The sequence below is a fragment of the Mustela nigripes genome, chromosome 3 (assembly GCF_022355385.1).
Source record: "Mustela nigripes isolate SB6536 chromosome 3, MUSNIG.SB6536, whole genome shotgun sequence".
In the NCBI taxonomy this organism is placed as follows: domain Eukaryota; kingdom Metazoa; phylum Chordata; class Mammalia; order Carnivora; family Mustelidae; genus Mustela; species Mustela nigripes.
Genome location: NC_081559.1, coordinates 171,272,255 through 171,292,273, shown reverse-complemented (window position 1 = coordinate 171,292,273; position 20,019 = coordinate 171,272,255).

Genomic DNA, 20,019 nt, shown 5'->3' with positions numbered 1-20,019 from the left:
GATGTTGAACCAACCTTGCAGCCCAGGAATAAAACCCATTTGGTTGTGGAGAATAATTCTTTTAATGTACTGTTGGATCCTATTGGCTAGTATTTTGGTGAGAATTTTTGAATCAGTGTTCATCAAGGATATTGGTCTATATTTCTCCTTTTTGGTGGGGACTTTGTCTAGTTTGGGGATCAGGGTAATGCTGGCCTCATAAAATGCATTTGAAAGTTTTCCTTCCATTTCTATTTTTTGGAACAGTTTCAGAGAATAGATATTAATTTTTCTTTAAATGTTTGGTAGAATTACCCTGGGAAGCCATCTGGCCCTGGGCTCTTGTTTGTTGAGAGATTTTTGATGACTGCTTTAATCCTCTTACTGGTTATGGATCTGTTCAGGTTTTTTATTTCTTCCTGGTTATGTTTTAGTAGTTTATGTCTCTAGGAATGCATACATTTCTTCCAGATTGTCAAATTTGCTGGTGTATAGTTGCTCATAATATGTTCTTATATTTGTTTGTATATCTTTGGTATAGGTTGTGATTTCTCATCTTTCATTCATGATTTTGTTAATTTGGGTCCTTTCTCTTTTCTTTTTGATATGTCTGACCAGGGGTTTGTCGGTCTTATTAATTCTTTCAAAGAACCAGCTCCTAGTTTCATTGATTTGTTCTACTGTTCTCTTGGTTTCTATTTCATTGATTTCTGCTCTGATCTTTATGATTTCTCTTGTCCTTCTGGGTCTAGGCTTTCTTTGCTGTTCTTTCTCCAGATCCTTTAGGAGTAGCGTTAGGTTGTGCACTTGAGACTTTTCTTGTTTCTTGAGAAAAGCTTGTATAGCTATATACTTTCCTCTTAGGACCCCCTTTGCTTGGTCCCAAAGATTTTGAACAGTTGTGTTTTCATTTCCATTTGTTGCCATGAATTTTTTCAATTCTTCTTGAATTTTCTGGTTGACCCATTCATTCTTTAGTAGAATGTTCTTTATCCTCCATGTATTTGAGTTTTTTCCAACTTTCCTCTTGGGATTGTGTTCTACCTGCAGAGCATTGGTCTGAATATATGCAGGGAATGATCCCAATCTTTTGTTACAGGCTGAGACCTGATTTGTGACCCAGGGTGTGATCAATTCTGGAGAATGTGCCATGTGTACTAGAGATGAATGTGTATTCTGTTGCTTTGGAATGTAATGTTTTGAATATATCTGTGATGTCCATTTGCTCCCATGTTTCATTTCAAGCCTTTTCTCCTTGTTGTTCTTTTGCTGAGCTATCCTGTCCATTTCAGTCCTCTACTATTATTGTATTATTGTCAATGTGTTTTTTTATTTTGTTATTTTGTTATTAATTGATTTATAGAATTGTCTGCTCCCATATTAGCAGCATAGATATTTAAACTTGATAGATCTTCTTGTTAGACAGACCCTTTAAGTATGATATACTGTCTTTCCTCATTTCTTATTGTAGTCTTTGTCTTAAAATCTAATTTATCTGATGTAAGGATTGCCACACCAGCTCTTTTGGTGTCCATTAGCATGATAAATTGTTTTCCACCTCTTCACTTTAAATATGGAGGTGTCTTTGATTCTAAAATGAGTTTCTTGTAGACAGCATATCCATGGGTTTTGTGTCTTTTTAAAAAAATCCATTCTGATGCCTTTTGTCTTTTGATTGGGGCGTTTAGCCCATTTACATTCATAGTAAGTCTTGAAAGATATGAATTTAGTGCCATTATATTGCCTGTAAGTTGACTGTTATTGTTTATTGTCTCGGTACCTTTCTGGTCTATTACTTTTAGGCTCTCTCTTTGCTTAGAGGACCCCTTTGAGAATTTCCTGTATGGCTGGTTTGGTGTTTAAAATTTTTTATTTATTTTATTTTATTTTATTTTATTTTATTTTTTGTCCTGGAAGCTTTTTATCTCTCCTTCTATTTTCAATGACAATCTAGGTGGATATAGTACTCTTGGTTGCATATTTTTTCTCATTTAGTTCTCTGAATATATCATGCCATTACTTTCTGGCCTGCCAGGTCTCTGTGCATAGGTCTGCTGCCTATCTAATATTTCTCTCATTGTATGTTACAAACCTCTTGTCACAAACTGTTTTCAGGATTTTTCTTTTTCACTAAGACTTGTAACTTTTATTGTTAGATGAATGGGTGTGGACCTATTTTTATTGATTTTGAGGGGAGTTCTATATATATTAGACCAGTGAATAGAACAGAGCCATACCCTAGATCTGGGCATATATTGATCAATTAGAATAATCTCTATCCCAAAATTTTAAAGAAAAAAACATCCTATATGTATACAAAAAATAAGGTTAAATACAATGATGGGATAAAATATGACTATAATAATGAAAATTAAAGAGATTTTTTAAAAAGATATTGATAAGATAAAATAGTTTTAAAATCTTAAAAAAGGAAAGAGGATACGTTAAAAAAATAGACTTAGAAAAAAATAAAATTAAAAAAAGTTAACTTTGCAAGACTAAAGAATCATGGGGGAAAAGCCTTGAATTCTATGTGTTGCTTTCCCCATCTCTGGAGTTCCACATTTCTCTTTGATCAGTGAACTTGGTCTTGGCTGGATGTTCTTGCTGATCTTCTTGGGGAGGGGCCTGTTGTAGTGACTCTCAAGTGTGTTTCTTTGCCTGGGGCAGAACTGCACCACCCTTGCCAGGGGCCAGGTTAAGTAATCTACTCTGGTTCACTCTTGGGAGTTTTTGTTTCCTGAATGCTTTCCATAGATATTTGGAGGACGGGAATGAAAATGGCAGCCTCCCAATCTCTGGCCCAGAGGAGCTGAGAGCTCAGGACTCCACCCTTTAGTGCATCCTCAGAGAAAAGCAGTCAATCCCTCCCATCTTCCTAGTCTTCGACTGCACTCTGTGATCACCCAGCCTGTGACCAAGTGTTTCTATCTCTGGTGCACAGCCCTATTGGACTCTCCAAACCCAGCAGATTCCTGCCATGTGTTCCTGGAGGGGGAAGGAGGGGGTGTCTCCAAATCTGCCTCTTATGGGGTCTCTGCTTGAAGAGCAGTGGTCCAACTGTACTTCGGATCATGGTTTAAGGTAACCCCAAGCTGAAAGCTCACTCCTTGGCTCCATCTCTGTAGCTGTCTTCCCCCCATGGATACATGGGAGCTCTGCCACACTCAGACACCCCAGGTCTTTCTTTGACCCTGCGGATTCTGAGACCTCACTGTCCCCACGAGCACTCCACCCCCACTTAGCCTCTGGAGTGATGTCCCTCAGTGGAGCAGACTTCTGAAAGTTCTGATTTTGTGCTCTGTTGCTCCCCTGCTTGCTAGGAGCCAGCCCCTCCCCCTGCAGTCTATCTTCCCATCACTTTGGATTCACTTCTCTGCTACCTTCCAGAAAGTGGTCAATTTTATGTGCCTAGAATTGCTGCTCTTCTTGTATTGATCTCCTATTGAGTTTGTAGGTGTTTGGAATTGTTTGGTAGGTAAGTGTATAGCTGAACTTCTGAGACCTAGTGATATTTCAGTCTCCTACTCCTTCAAGGTCTTGCTTCCTCCTTGAAAGGAATTCTTTTAATAAGAGACAATTCTTATGCATTTCTATCTAACTTTGGTGACTTACATAGATGACAGTGTGTTTATTTTGTAGAAATTAATTAAACCTTATGACCAATTAATGGGCTATTCTTCATGAAAGAGTCTTAAACTCTGTTTTAGGTAAGTAATATAAAGAGTTACTGCAACAAAGGAAATAGTGGGGTAGGTTTTAAAATTAAGATCTGGATGGCTAAGTTGGTTAAGGTTTGACTCTTGATTTTGGTTTGGGCCTTGATCTCATGGATGTGGAATCAAGCCCAGAGTTGCACTCTATACTCATTGCAGAATCTGCTTGAAATTCTCTCTCCTCCTTCTCTGACCCCCAGCCTTTCTTGTGCAATGTTTCCCAAATAAATTGAATGAATGAATGAATAATAAGATCTTTTAAAATATACATAAAATTATTATTTTACATAGGAAAACCTCTGTAAAAAATTGGTATCACTTTTTTGAAAATAAATGAGCACTATCTATTATATCTATATTATGTATTATTACATATATTATATATAATAGATGGATACTATATATATTTTAAAAGATATATACCTTAATTTTTTCCCCCTCAGAACAATTCTATGCTTTAATATCTGTTTTAAAGGAAAATATTTAATTTTTGGAATTTCAGTCCCAGTAGAAGGATGAAAAACATCAACAACAGTAACAGCAAAACTGTTAAAAAGGCACATTTGAGTAAATGTTAAATGTAATGAGAGAAGAGTGCTAACGCAAGCAAATCTGATTTTAAACTCAGGCTCTAGCATTTATTTTCTTTGTAAGTTTGAAAAGTTGCTTACTCTTTATGGGACTCTTATTTCCCATTTACACAGTGAACATACTAACTAACTTAAGGGTTGTTTAGGACACAAGAAGAAAACTACAAAGAGGGTATGGCAGAGTCCTCAAATATAGAAGTCACTCCATGGTTGCTAATCATTTCCATTTGTAGTCCACCTGAAGTCCTCTCATAAATGTAGCTTCCTGTTTATGACTTCTTGATTTCATATACAGAGTAGGGTGGATCTTGTTTTAAAGGCTAAAAAGCAGCCAGAAGATGTTCTATCCCTTTACTAAGACAGGCAGTGACAATCTAACTATGTGAACCCATTAGGTATCATGATTAATCAATTAATGTAAAATTAATATTCTAAAAATGTTTAAAAAGTGACTTTAAGGGTGACAATTCTGGAAATCATAGGCAAATTAGTATGATAGACATGATAAAGTCTTCAAATGACAACAGAGATAGTTTCCTGTCCTTTCTACATAACATTGTTTTGTATCATGGTTTCATTAGTTTAACATTTTATAATTCCTTTTAAAAAAAAAGGTTATATTATCTTTATTTATGAATGGCAAAAAAAAAAAAAAAAAGATTAGGTCATTTGCCAAGATTATTAAACTAGTAATTGGTGTGCAGATCCCAAGAAACCTGATTTGGGGGATTATGTTCTTCAGCTTTCTTTAAATATTAAGTGTATCTCTGTGTCACCCATTATTCATAAACAAAGGCTTTCTGTACTGAAATGTTTGAGGAAAGCCCATCAGTGAGGTTGGCCATTAGCAAAGCAGTAAAACAGGAAAGATTTTTTTTTTTTAATTTTCTCTTCCACTTCATTTTCATTGTGTTTTTAACTTGGAAGTGGATTTTCATAAAGAAAAGTATCTATAAACTTCAAACACTAAAAATTAGAATATTACCTGAAATATTTCTGTGAATATTAGTCTGACTTACATAAAGATGTATAAAGACTTTGTGCAGTCATGTTTCTAAAAAATATAAACAATTCTATATAGAGAATGTATGGTAGGTTTTATTTCCAGTTTTCAATTTTTTAAAAAATTTTTAACAGCTTTACTGATATATAATACATATAACATGCAATTCACTCATTTAAAGTATTCTGGTATTTTTTTCTTTGTCCTCATTTCTGGCACAAATCTCCCTAAAACTCTTGGAATTTCCTAAGTGATCAGGACAATGTAAGTGTTTTTTGTTATATTAATGACATAATTTAGGATGGGGGTTGGCTTGCCAGTAGAATCAACCGTGCAATTAAAGGGTTGGAACTTCCAGTCCCTCTCATTCCATAACCTTTGAAGAGCAGAGAGGGGCTAGAAATTTAATTGATCACCATTGGCCAGTGAGTTAATCCATCACAACTATTGTCAAACAAGAAAAGAGACCTAGCTACAATAAAAACAAAAGTATTTGGGTGTCTCACAATTGTAAGGTGGGAGACATAGATTTGTCCAGCAACCCAAATAGTACCTCCCTATACACACACGCTCAGGAAACAAAAGTCAGAGGTTTTTAAAGACAAAAGGGAATGTTTGTATATGTTGTTTACAAAGTATTGATGACAGAAAACTAATTTTGGCTGAATGTAATTGGTTACTAAGCCCATCATTAAGCAAAGTCTCTTACAGTAACAAGTGTTTATTAAAACTAAGTTTTAATATTTCAAACATAATGTAGAGTAGCTTTTATAAAGTATATACACACAAAAAATCCCCACAAACCGTGAGATATATAAATTTATCTACAGTAAAATAAAAAAAATAATTTATGTGAGCAAAAAGACAATAACAAGTAAACAACAGCAATAGATTGGCAGAAGAAATTTTAAACATAAAATCAAATAAAAGTATTACTCATAATACAAAAATAATTGTTAAAAATAGTAATATAATATCTGACCCCAAAACACAAACAAAGGTCCAAAGACTATTTATTGAAAACTCAAAAATACAAAGTATGGGAAATCGGATCAGCAAAGATTCAGTATTACTTGAAACTAGGGAAATGAAAATATTTCTAAAACTATGAGATACCGTTTCACACTTAACAGATTGGGGGAAAACGTATAGTTCCAAATAATACCTAGAATATGGGAAATAGAAACAGTCTATGTGCTCATCATAAATTATATAATGGTATAATAATTTTGTATAGCACTTTGTCAGTAGCTGATAGAACTGATAATGTGCTTTTCCAACACTTCAGCAAAACAACTTCTATGAATACTTGCTGGAAGAAATTTCAAGTAATGCACATGAAATCCTGCTCAGAGATGTTAATTGAATTGTTTGCAGTTAAAAGAAATTGGAAACCACAAAAATACTCATCAAAAGAAAATAGATAAATAACTTTTTGGTCATATGATACAAAATTGTCTTGCATTTAAAATGAGTTAGCCAGAATTACAGGCATTTAGATGGAAAAATTTTTGAACATAATATTTAGTGAACACATTGCTGAATGACATGAATGATGTAGCATTATTTATATAAAAGTTAACATTTACTTAAATCTTAATACAATATTATATGTTCCCTTGGTTTCCACAAATGTGTAGTAGACTGTAAAACCTACATGGAAATGATTCAAGCCTCCTCACGATGGGGGCTATGCTTGGGGAGTTTTGTTTGTGCGGGAGGGAGTACTGTATTTCTATTGTTTTGTATATTTAAAAAATCTGAAGCACATATGAAAATATTAATATTTGTTATACTAAGGTAGGAATGGATAGATATTAAATTACTGTTTTTATTTTCTTTATGTGTGAAATATTGTATATTGCTTTTTTTTTAAGATTTTATTTATTTATTTGACAGACAGAGATCACAAGTAGATAGAGAGGCAGGCAGAGAGAGAGGAGGAAGCAGGCTTCCTGCTGAACAGAGAGCTTGATGTGGGGCTCGATCCCAGGACCCTGGAATCATGACCTAAGCTGAAGGCAGAGGCTTTAACCCACTGAGCCACCCAGGCACCCCAGTATATTACTTTCTTATAGATGTTGTTTCAAATTACCACAAATTAGTAGTTTTATTTTTTTATTTTTTATTTTTTTTAATATAATTTTTTATTTTTTATAAACATATATTTTTATCCCCAGGGGTACAGGTCTGTGAATCACCAGGTTTACACACTTCACAGCACTCACCAAAGCACATACCCTCCCCAATGTCCATAATACCACCCCTTTCTCCCAAACTCCCTCCCCACAGCAACCCTCAGTTTGTTTTGTGAGATTAAGAGTCACTTATGGTTTGTCTCCCTCCCAATCCCATCTTCTTTCATTTATTCTTCTCGTACCCACTTAAGCCCCCATGTTGCTTCACCACTTCCTCATATCAGGGAGATCATATGATAGTTGTCTTTCTCCACCTGACTTATTTCGCTAAGCATGATACGCTCTAGTTCCATCCATGTTGTCGCAAATGGCAAGATTTCATTTCTTTTGATGGCTGCATAGTATTCCATTGTGTATATATACCATATCTTCTTGATCCATTCATCTGTTGATGGACATCTAGGTTCTTTCCATAGTTTGGCTATTGTGGACATTGCTGCTATAAACATTCGAGTACACGTGCCCCTTTGGATCACTACGTTTGTATCTTTAGGGTAAATACCCAATAGTGCAATTGCTGGGTCATAGGGCAGTTCTATTTTCAACATTTTGAGGAATCTCCATGCTGTTTTCCAGAGAGGTTGCACCAGCTTGCATTCCCACCAACAGTGTAGGAGGGTTCCCCTTTCTCCGCATCCTCGCCAGCATCTGTCATTTCCTGACTTGTTGATTTTAGCCATTCTGACTGGTGTGAGGTGATATCGCATTGTGGTTTTGATTTGTATTTCCCTGATGCCGAGTGATATGAAGCACTTTTTCATGTGTCTGTTGGCCATCTGGATGTCTTCTTTGCAGAAATGTCTGTTCATGTCCTCTTCCCATTTCTTGATTGGATTATTTGTTCTTTGGGTGTTGAGTTTGCTAAGTTCTTTATAGATTCTGGACACTAGTCCTTTATCCGATATGTCGTTTGCAAATATCTTCTCCCATTCTGTCAGTTGTCTTTTGATTTTGTGAACTGTTTCCTTTGCTGTGCAAAAGCTTTTGATCTTGATGAAATCCCAATAGTTCATTTTTGCCCTTGCTTCCCTTGCCTTTTGCATTGTTCCTAGGAAGATGTTGCTGCGGCTGAGGTCGAAGAGGTTGCTGCCTGTGTTCTCCTCAAGGATTTTAATGGATTCCTTTCGCACATTGAGGTCCTTCATCCATTTTGAGTCTATTTTAGTGTGTGGTGTAAGGAAATGGTCCAATTTCATTTTTCTGCATGTGGCTGTCCAATTTTCCCAGCACCATTTATTGAAGAGGCTGTCTTTTTTCCATTGGACATTCTTTCCTGCTTTGTCGAAGATTAGTTGACCATAGAGTTGAGAGTCTATTTCTGGGCTCTCTATTCTGTTCCATTGATTTATGGGTCTGTTTTTGTGCCAGTACCATGCTGTCTTGATGATGACAGCTTTGTAATAGAGCTTGAAGTCCAGAATTGTGATGCCACCAACGTTGGCTTTCTTTTTCAATATCCCTTTAGCTATTCGAGGTCTTTTCTGGTTCCATATAAATTTTAGAATTATTTGTTCCATTTCTTTGAAAAAGATGGATGGTACTTTGATAGGAATTGCATTAAATGTGTAGATTGCTTTAGGTAGCATAGACATTTTCACAATATTTATTCTTCCAATCCAGGAGCATGGAACATTTTTCCATTTCTTTGTGTCTTCCTCAATTTCTTTCATGAGTACTTTATAGTTTTCTGAGTATAGATTCTGTGTCTCTTTGGTTAGGTTTATTCCTAGGTATCTTATGGTTTTGGGTGCAATTGTAAATGGGATTGACTCCTTAATTTCCCTTTCTTCTGTCTTGCTGTTGGTGTAGAGAAATGCAACTGATTTCTGTGCATTGATTTTATATCCTGACACTTTACTGAATTCCTGTATAAGTTCTAGCAGTTTTGGAGTGGAGTCTTTTTGGTTTTCCACATATAGTATCATATCATCTGCGAAGAGTGATAATTTGACTTCTTCTTTGCCGATTTGGATGCCTTTAATTTCCTTTTGTTGTCTGATTGCTGAGGCTAGGACCTCTAGTACTATGTTGAATAGCAGTGGTGATAATGGACATCCCTGCCGTGTTCCTGACCTTAGCAGAAAAGCTTTCAGTTTTTCTCCATTGAGAATGATATTTGCGGTGGGTTTTTCATAGATGGCTTTGATGATATTGAGGTATGTGCCCTCTATACCTACACTTTGAAGAGTTTTGATCAGGAAGGGATGCTGTACTTTGTCAAATGCGTTTTCAGCATCTATTGAGAGTATCATATGGTTCTTGTTCTTACTTTTATTGATGTGTTGTATCACATTGACTGATTTGCGGATGTTGAACCAACCTTGCAGCCCTGGAATAAATCCCACTTGGTCGTGGTGAATAATCTTTTTAATGTACTGTTGAATCCTATTGGCTAGTATTTTGTTGAGTATTTTCGCATCTGTGTTCATCAAGGATATTGGTCTATAGCTCTCTTTTTTGGTGGGATCCTTGTCTGGTTTTGGGATCAAGGTGATGCTGGCCTCATAAAATGAGTTTGGAAGTTTTCCTTCCATTTCTATTTTTTGGAACAGTTTTAGGAGAATAGGAATTAGTTCTTCTTTAAATGTTTGGTAGAATTCCCCCGGGAAGCCATCTGGCCCTGGGCTTTTGTTTGTTTGGAGATTTTTAATGACTGTTTCAATCTCCTTACTGGTTATGGGTCTGTTCAGGCTTTCTATTTCTTCCTGGTTCAGTTGTGGTAGTTTATATGTTTCTAGGAATGCATCCATTTCTTCCAGATTGTCAAATTTATTGGCGTAGAGTTGCTCATAGTATGTTCTTATAACAGTTTGTATTTCTTTGGTGTTAGTTGTGATCTCTCCTCTTTCATTCATGATTTTATTTATTTGGCAATCCTTATATCAGATCAATTAGATTTTAAGCCAAAGACTATAATAAGAGATGAGGAAGGACACTATATCATACTCAAAGGGTCTGTCCTACAAGAAGATTTAACAATTTTAAATATCTATGCCCCCAACGTGGGAGCAGCCAACTATATAAACCAATTAATAACAAAATCAAAGAAACACATCAACAATAATACAATAATAGTAGGGGACTTTAACACTCCCCTCACTGAAATGGACAGATCATCCAAGCAAAAGATCAGCAAGGAAATAAAGGCCTTAAACGACACACTGGACCAGATGGACATCACAGATATATTCAGAACATTTCATCCCAACGCAACAGAATACACATTCTTCTCTAGTGCACATGGAACATTCTCCAGAATAGATCACATCCTCGGTCCTAAATCAGGACTCAACCGGTATCAAAAGATTGGGATCATTCCCTGCATATTTTCAGACCACAATGCTCTAAAGCTAGAACTCAACCACAAAAGGAAGTTTGAAAAGAACCAAAATACATGGAGACTAAACAGTATCCTTCTAAAGAATGAATGGGTCAACCGGGAAATTAAAGAAGAATTGAAAAAAATCTTGGAAACAAATGATAATGAAAATACAACGGTTCAAAATCTGTGGGACACAACAAAGGCAGTCCTGAGAGGCAAATTAGTAGTTTTAAACCAGATATATTTATTATCTCACATTCTAAAGCCAAAATTCCAAGTTTCATCAGGGTAAAATCTAAGCTTGACAGGACTATACTTCCTGAGAAGGTTCTAGGGGAGAATCGACCCTTTGCTTCTTCAGCTTCTGTTGGGTGCTGGCACTCCTTGACTGTTCGTTCATCACTTCATTCTCTGCCTCGGTTTTTATACCACCTTCTTCTCTGTATGTCTCATCTCCCTCCACATCTCTTATGAGGACCCTTGTGATGGTATTTAAGGCCCACATAGATTATCCAGGATAATTCTAAAAAAAATTTATCATGTAAGGTAACATGCACAAGTTTCAGGAACTAGAACCTGAAATCTTTGAGTGCTACCATTTAGTTCACTACATTTTATACAAATAAAAGGAAAGAAATCAGACCAAAGAACACTATTCCTTTCCTTTCTTCATTGTTTGTGTGTATGTGGCAGGGGGGGTAATTTATTTTTTTCTGTTTTCAACAAATATTTTCAGGGGACCTGTTATATAGCAGATATACTTTAAACTTTGAGGGTACAATAGTGAATAAGATAAACAAGGCACCAGACTTAAAGAACCTTGCATGGGAGTGTGAAGGAGCTATGGTCAGTAATTATGTAAATAAAACCACTATAAAGTATGATAAAGACTATAAAAGAAATATACAATGAGTGATCAAAAATAGAAAGGAATGCAAGAGAGCTGCTTTGTTACTTTTCCAGGGAAAGACTTTCCGTTTGGGGACCATTTAACTTGTGATTAAGAGCTTAAGAGATGGTAGTAATAAAGAACCAAGGAAAGGGCTGATAAAGTTATAATATCTATAAAACTTGCAAAGTCTTATATGTAGAATTTTCTATGTCTAAATTATTTCTAACAATTTTAGCCAACTTGCTTTATTGTCTTGGAAAACAACAACAATCAAAACACATGATTCAAACTAGATATTTTACAGGATGGATTTTTTTTATTCATATGCAATGGAAAAAATTTCTTTCTTCTAGTAAATTCAGTCAATTAATATGTATATTTAGCTGCTATGTAATAGTATGTGGCCAAAATGCATAAATGCAATAAGAAGAGATGCATTTATTTATATGCAAAAAATAGTCACATTTTTTACTGCTAATGAAAGAAGAAAAAATTCTTAATGCAAAACATTAACAAATTACAGGAATAAAAATAACTTGAGAGTCTTACCCTTTCATATATTTCATATATATGCATATATAATCCATATTATATTTTATATAAATATCTCCAAGGAGATGATGAAAATCTCCATGCCTGCAAGAAATAATAACAAGACAACTTATTGAACAAAAATAATTTTGGGGTGAGGAAAGGTGAATTTTGCTAGGGGATACCGAAGAGAAATATATCCAGGAAACATAACCAATGATGAGTGGCAGGAGGTCATTAACCACTGGCAATGCTAATTTTTTTGTGTGAATTTAAAATGAAGACTATGTAAAGATGCTTTTTAAAAGTGTATGCCTTCTAAGTCCAATATCATGGAAGTTAAAAATGTTACAAGAAACTATTCAGAAACAGTGAGGGCCCAATTTGCAATGGAGTCCCTTTACCTAGAAATATTTCAAGAATTTAGTCTGAAAATTAAAATTTAAGAGTTTTGATGATCTTGTTCAGATGTATGAGAGTGTGGCAGCAGCAATAGAATTCATTAAAAAGAAAAGGAACTGTGGCCTGAATGTCCAGTATTCACAGTTGTATTTGATCTCCAAACAATAGGGTAGCATGTGACTCATGGAAGCAAATACTCTGTCATCAAGTCCTACACTAATATTACACTGAGAAAGTATTTTAAAATTTGACAGGGAAAGATATTCTATCATCATACCAGGGGAAGTATATTTTATGGAGTTTGAGTGTACAAACCAGTTATAACTACATGAAACCAAAAAAAAAAAATGCATATCATTCAGTTCTCAGTGGGAAAACACATTTTTTTTATTAACAGATTTTCTTTTTTAGAACAGTTTTAGGATCACAGCAAAATTGAACAGAATGTATAGCAAGTCCCCATATACCTCCTACTCACACATAAACCTTCCCCATTGTCAACACCCTCAGCTAGAGTGGTATGTTTGTTACAAATGATGAACTTATATGGACACATATCACCCCAAATCCATAGTTTATATCCATAGGGTTATAAATTCAGGGATTTGGACAAATTTATATTGACACATATCCACCATTATAGTATCCTAGTTTATAGTATCTTTCACTGCCCTAATAATTTGTGCTCTGCTTATTCATCCCTCCCTCCTTTCAACCCCTGGCAACCACTGTTTTCCACTGTCTCCACATTTTGGCCTTTTCCAGAATGTGTATAGATGAAATAGTACAGTATGCAGCCTTTTAAGACTGGCTTCTTTTGCTTAGTAATATACATTTAAGTTTCCTCCATGTTTTTTCATGGCTTGGTAGCTCACTATTTTTAGCTCAGTGTAGTATTCCAGTATCTGGATGTAACACAGTTTATTTATGTATTCAGCTACTTAAGGACACCTTGTTTACTTCTAGGCATTAGCAATTGTAAAGAAAGCTACTTTGGATATTTATGTGCACATTTTTGTGTAGACACGAACTTTCATCTCCTTCAGGTCAATACTAAGGAGGGTGATTGATGTGTCATGTTAAGAGTATGTTTAGTTTTGTAAGAAACACCCAATTGTCTTCCAAAGTATCTGTACTATTTTGCATTCCCACCAATAGTGAATGTGAGTTTCTGTTGTTCCTTATCCTTGTCAGCATTTGGTGTTGTCAGAGTTCTGGATTTTGACCATCCTAATAGGTATGCTTTGTTATCTCATTGTTGTGTCAATTTGCATTTCCTGATGACAAATTATGTGGACCATATTTTTATGCACTATTTTCTATCTATGTATCTTTGTTGGTGGAATGTCTATTAAAGTATATGACTCACTTTTCAATCAGGTTACTTTCTTATTATTTTTAACAGTTCTTTGAATATTTTAGGTACCAGTTCTTCATAAGATGTGTCCTTTGCAAATATTTTCTCCCAGTTTGTTTCTCATTTTATTCTCTTGATAGGAGATTTCACAGAGCATAAATATTTAATTTCAATAAAATAGAGATTATCAATTATTTCTTTCATGGATTGTGTCTTTGGTCTTTTACCTAAAAATCATCTTTTTGCTCAAGATGATTTAGACTCTTTTCTAAATTCTATAAGTTTTATGGTTTTATATTTTACATGTATTTTTAAATCTGTGATCATTTTGAATTAATGTTTTTGTTTCATGTAGATGTTCGGTTGTTTCAGCATCATTTGTTGAAAAAACTATCACAACTTCATTGCATTGCATTTACTCCTTTGTCAAAGATCAGTTGACTGTAATTATGTTAAATTCTGGACTTTCTGTTCTCTTCCATTGACAATTGTTTATTCTTTCACCAATACCACAGTATCACTTTAATATGGCATTCATTGATTTCACTGTGGCTTTATAGTAAGTCCTGAAGTTGAACAGTGGTAGTCCTCTAGTTTCATTCTTCTTCAATATTATATAGGCTACCTGGATCATTTGTCTCTCCATATAAGCTTTAGAATCAATTTGTTGATATCCAGATAACTTGCCAAGATTTTGACTGGGATTTTACTGAATCTGTAGATCAGATTGTGAAAAACTCACATTTTAACAATTTTGAATAGGCCTATTCAAATAGTTTATTTCTTCTTGAGTGAATTTGGACAGGTTATGGCTTTTAAGGAATTGATCCATTTCATCAAAATTACCAAATTTGGGGCATAGAGCTGTTCACATTATTCCTTTATTATCGTTTTAATGTCCATGGTACCTGGAGTTAGACCCTTACTTTCCATTTTTAATATTAGCAATATGTGTCCTCTTTTTATATTAGTCTGGCTAGAGTCTTTGATTTTGTTGACATTTTCTAAGAACCAGCCTTTGTTTTTTTTTTTTTTTTTTAATTTCCTCTCCTGATCCCCTGTTTTCAATTTTATTGATTTCTGCTTATTAAGTATTTTTTCTATTTACTTCGGATTAAATTTCTCTACTTTTTCTAGTTTCCTAAGCTGGAAGCTCATATTATTGATTTTTAGATTTTCTCCTTTTCTAATATACACATCAATGACTATGAATTTTCTATTAGCACTGCTTTTGTTGCATACAACAAATTTGGATAGGGTGTGAACACTATTTTTGAATACATTGCTTAAAAAGATAAGAATAATTCAAACCCAATAGTCTTTTTTTTTTTTTTTTTTTTTTTGCTTTTAAAGATGTGTGTATGTTGTGTGCTTAATGTTTTTGGATCATAACTATTATTATTTTGTGGGAAAATTTATTTTTATAATATAGAATAGTAAAGGTATGGGTAATAGCCAACTCAGAAATTTACTTCACACTTTTTAACCTTGATATTTTCCTCTTCTGGCATCAGAATCATTCCTCCTCTTTTGAAATTTTTGAGATTTACTGTCGCTTCACTACTGTTTCATCCAATTCTCAGTTCTACAGCAGTTAAAGGAAAAGTAAAATGTTCACTGATGAAACATGGGCATCTATAAAAATTACAAATGGGAATGTCCTATAGACACTGAGAATGGGATATTCTAGCACCAGCAGTGTGAGATTTTCTCTTTTTATTCAAAGTATACTAGTACATACTGGAAAATATGTTTTTTAATTAGTATTTTTCCTTTTTATCCATAAGTCAAATTATTAGAATATTTTCTACAGTTTACAAACAAGACTGCCTTATCCCTCTGTCCAGCTTGATCAGAGTCTGGTAGGTGACCTCTCATTGTAGAGAATAGTCATTTCTTTATCATCTGCTTATTGAATTATCAGCCAGCTCTTTTTGAAATGTCATAACTTGAATTTTATGTCAGAATTGTATCTTGGCAGTCATCTTTCGGGACACTCTGTCTATGAAGAAAAAATTCTTCAAAACCCTGCTACTTACCTTAAAGATTTACATTAACTTAATTTTATAGCAAATCTACTCCTTCTACAGGAAACATTAAAAAACTTCCTTGATTGCTGCAAACATCAGCAACTGTTTTGGAAATTGTGCAGAGAATGTGCTAGTAACTCAACTATGGTATACCTTATAAATATTAAATGATGTGACATTATATAGTCATGACTTGTTTTATTGCACTGCACTTTGTTGTGCTTCACAGAAATAGTGATTTTTATAAATGGAAAGTTTATGGTAATCCTGAATTGAACAAGTCTATCAGCACAATTTTTTCCAATAGCATTTGCTCCTTTTCTTTCTCTGTGTCCCATTTTGGTAATTTTCATAGTAGTTAAGCTTGGTCATTGTCGTTATTTGAATTGCCACAATCTCATGATAAAACTTTAACAGATGAGGTGTTGCATTTTATGGATGAGCAAAGAAAATGGTTTCTTGAGTTGGAACCTACTCCTGGTGAAGATGCTATGAAGATTGTTGAAAAGACAACAGAGAATTTAGAATATTACACAAACTTAATTGATAAAGCAGCAGCATGTTTTGAGAAGATTCACTCCAATTTTGAAAGAAAGTCTACTGTGAATAAAATGCTATAAGAGCATTTCATGATGCATAGAAATTTTTTATGAAAGGAAGAGCCAATACATGTGGCAAACTTCATTGTTGTCTTATTTTAAGAAATTGCCACAGCCACTCCAGCCTCAGTAACCACCATCTGTTAGTCAGCAGCCATCCAGATCAAGGCAAGATACTCCACCAGCAAAATGATTATAGCTTGCAGAAAGCCAGATGATGGTGAGTACTTCTTTTTAGAAATATGTATTTTTAAATTAAGGCATGTACAATATTTTTAGGACATATGTTATTGTACATTTAATAGACTACAGTATAGTGTAAACATAACTTTTACATGTACTGAGGAACAAAAAATTTCACTTCACTTACTTTATTACAATATCGGTTTTACTGTAGTAGTCTAGACCCAAACCTGCAACATCTCCAAGATATGCTTGTACAGCTATTTTTGATCCTTATTAAATCATTCTTTAACTGGGTTGTTTTTTTCCTGATAAATTATTTCTGTGTGTATAGAACCTAAATCAGACTTTGTGATTAAGTTTTAATACATTATGTATTCATTATTTTCCTGGATAGTTAGCTTCTTATTAACATAGTATCTTGTATTAATTGATATGTTAACGTATTAAATATTATATATTCATGCCCCATATATTCATAATGAATAAATATACATATAGTATATTGCTGATACTAAAAAGTTCATGTTTATCCTTTCATTAGTAGATATGAGAACAGTTTAACATTATTTGAAGTTTTGCATCTTTGTTTTTAGCATTATATTGACATAAATAGCTGCAGCTCCCTAACAGACAAAAGTGCTGATGTGAATCTAGACTGGGTTAATGTCTAAATATTTATACATTTTTCAGGACAGCACTTGCTTTGGCCATCGTATAAACATTTTGTCAATTACACAGTCAAATGGATTTTGATGAGTAGCTAAATCTCACTGCTATGTATTACATAGGAAAAATAATAATTTTTCTGAAGGGAATGTATAAGTTTACATTGGAGAGATTAAATAGCATATTTAGTTCTGACTACCAAACTCCGCCTCTCACAACAGAAGCTAAAAATGCTGTCCTTGTTCCTGTTCCGTTTAACATAGAACATAAGTATGAGATTTAATCACAGCCAATGGGGTCTAGAAAGAGATACACACTGGAGGTACTGAAGAACAATCTATTAAAGGAGAAGCATAGAAGAAGAAAGAGATAATCCCCTTTTTCATCTTCTGTAAATTGGCTCATGTACATAAGACACATGGGTCTGTATCAGTTAACAGTGATCATGAGGGAACAAGCCTAAGAACCCAGACAATAATTTCAACTTCAGATATAAAAAGAACAATTGCAGATCCTTGTTTATATTACTAATTCTAGAAATGTTTCCCTCCATATTTATTTTATGAGATGCTTTAAGCTTCTTTCAACTAGATATTGTTTTCTCTGTATTTTGGAGTATCGTCATTAAAAAAAAACAAAAACAAAAACAAGGTATCTTAACTGATACACACACCTCATCCAATCCATCTATACTTTCTTTCAAATCTCCTGGGAAAACATATTTTGAATCGATTTCTCTTCATTGTTTAATTCCCTAGGCTATGTTAGCATCATCTCTGACTTGAAATATTACAATAGTCCCCAAAATGTTTTCCTTGCTTCCACTTTTGTTGCCATTTAAATCACCACACAACTAGAATCGTCTTTTTAAAAAAAATAGGCAAAATTATTTCACCTTCCTGCTTAAAATTCTCTAGCACTTTCCCATTGTATTTAGGGAAAAATAATCTTAACTCCATGTCCAGGAAGTGGCTTGATGTCATCTGCTCTTGCCTACTCCATCCTTGTTTCATACCCTTTTCTGACTCATTTGCGATGCTTTAGCCACACTTGAAATTTTTGGTTTCACAAATATGTCAAGATGCTTCTATCTTAGGGTTTTTCCATAAACATTTCTGATGCCTGTAATGCTTGTCCTATTGACTTTATAACAACAAACTTCTTTTTGACATTCACACCTCAACTCAAAATGGCACCTCGGGAAGGAAACTTTCCATGACAACCTAATTTGAATGAGCCATCTGATGATTTCGTTTTGTAACACTCACTTTAATTATTCAGATAATATTATTTCTATATGTTTTCTTTTGTCTTACATTAGCTAAACATTTTTTATTTGACTCACCTTAGTAGAATGAAAGCTTTCTATAGGAGAAACATTGAGTATTTTGGTTTCATGTTGTACATATCTAGAACACTACTCTATTCAGAATAAGCCTTCAATTTACATTTGTTAGTTATGAAAAAGTGCTCAGTCCCTTGTCATTTACCCAATCTTAGTTGTATATATATTTTTTATGCTGGCATTTTCATTTTTTAAAAAAATTCCCCCCTGCCTTTCTGTGCTTAGTATAAGTCCAATCCAGAAGACTTCATCATATTTTTCTATATTGGCAAAATTCAATTTCCAAGCCAAGAAAATCAAATACAGAATTTCTAGAATATGGCAAAAACATTTTGTGGCTCTAAGAGTGTTCTAAATATTCAGACCCTTTTCTTTTTTTTTTCAGGGAACACCCTATATATTTGTCCTGATGGTCCTTCAATTACATCTTAGAGTTCTTTCCTATATGGATCCTTTGCGCTGCAAAGCTTTCTCAATTGAAGTAGTGCAAAATCACTATATTGTGCTCCTGAAACTAATACTACATTGTATGTTACCTAACCAGAATTTGAATAAAAACTTCTAAAAAAAAGGGAAAAAAATAAAATTCTTGATGGTTCCAAATTATTGCCTATTTGACTATTGTTCTCCTTTCTGGATTTTGGGGGAAGTTGTTAAATATGAATTAAAATAAAATTTTAAAAGTTTTATACTGTCTCATGTTCACATTTTTAATCCTTAACTTAATAGAGATACTAAATCACAACTAACATATTGCAAGAATGTGCTTAATTTATTTGTAGATGGACTCTGATTTTAATAAGGTATTGTGGACTCTAATGAGGAAAAGCCTCTAAAATCTAAAATCATAATTTGATTTCAGTATTACTAATAAAACATTAGTGTGGGTTCTTTAAAATCAGAACATGATTTTAGTGTGTTACCACTTAATTCAAGACTTCTTCAGAGTACAGTCCATTTTTATAACTCTAGTGCTTGACAAAATGTCCAACACCTAAGTATGCAAAATTTTTATTAAACTGATCCAGTGTTCATGATCTTTGCAGTGATAAATTTAAAAATACAAACAAGCAAAAGTCTTCCATGCCATTGTTGAGGAAAAAGGAAAAAAATAAAAAAGCTTTTATGAAGGTCCATAAATCTTGAAACTGATTTTTTTTTTTAAGATTTTATTTATTTGACAGAGAGAGAGAGAACAAGCAG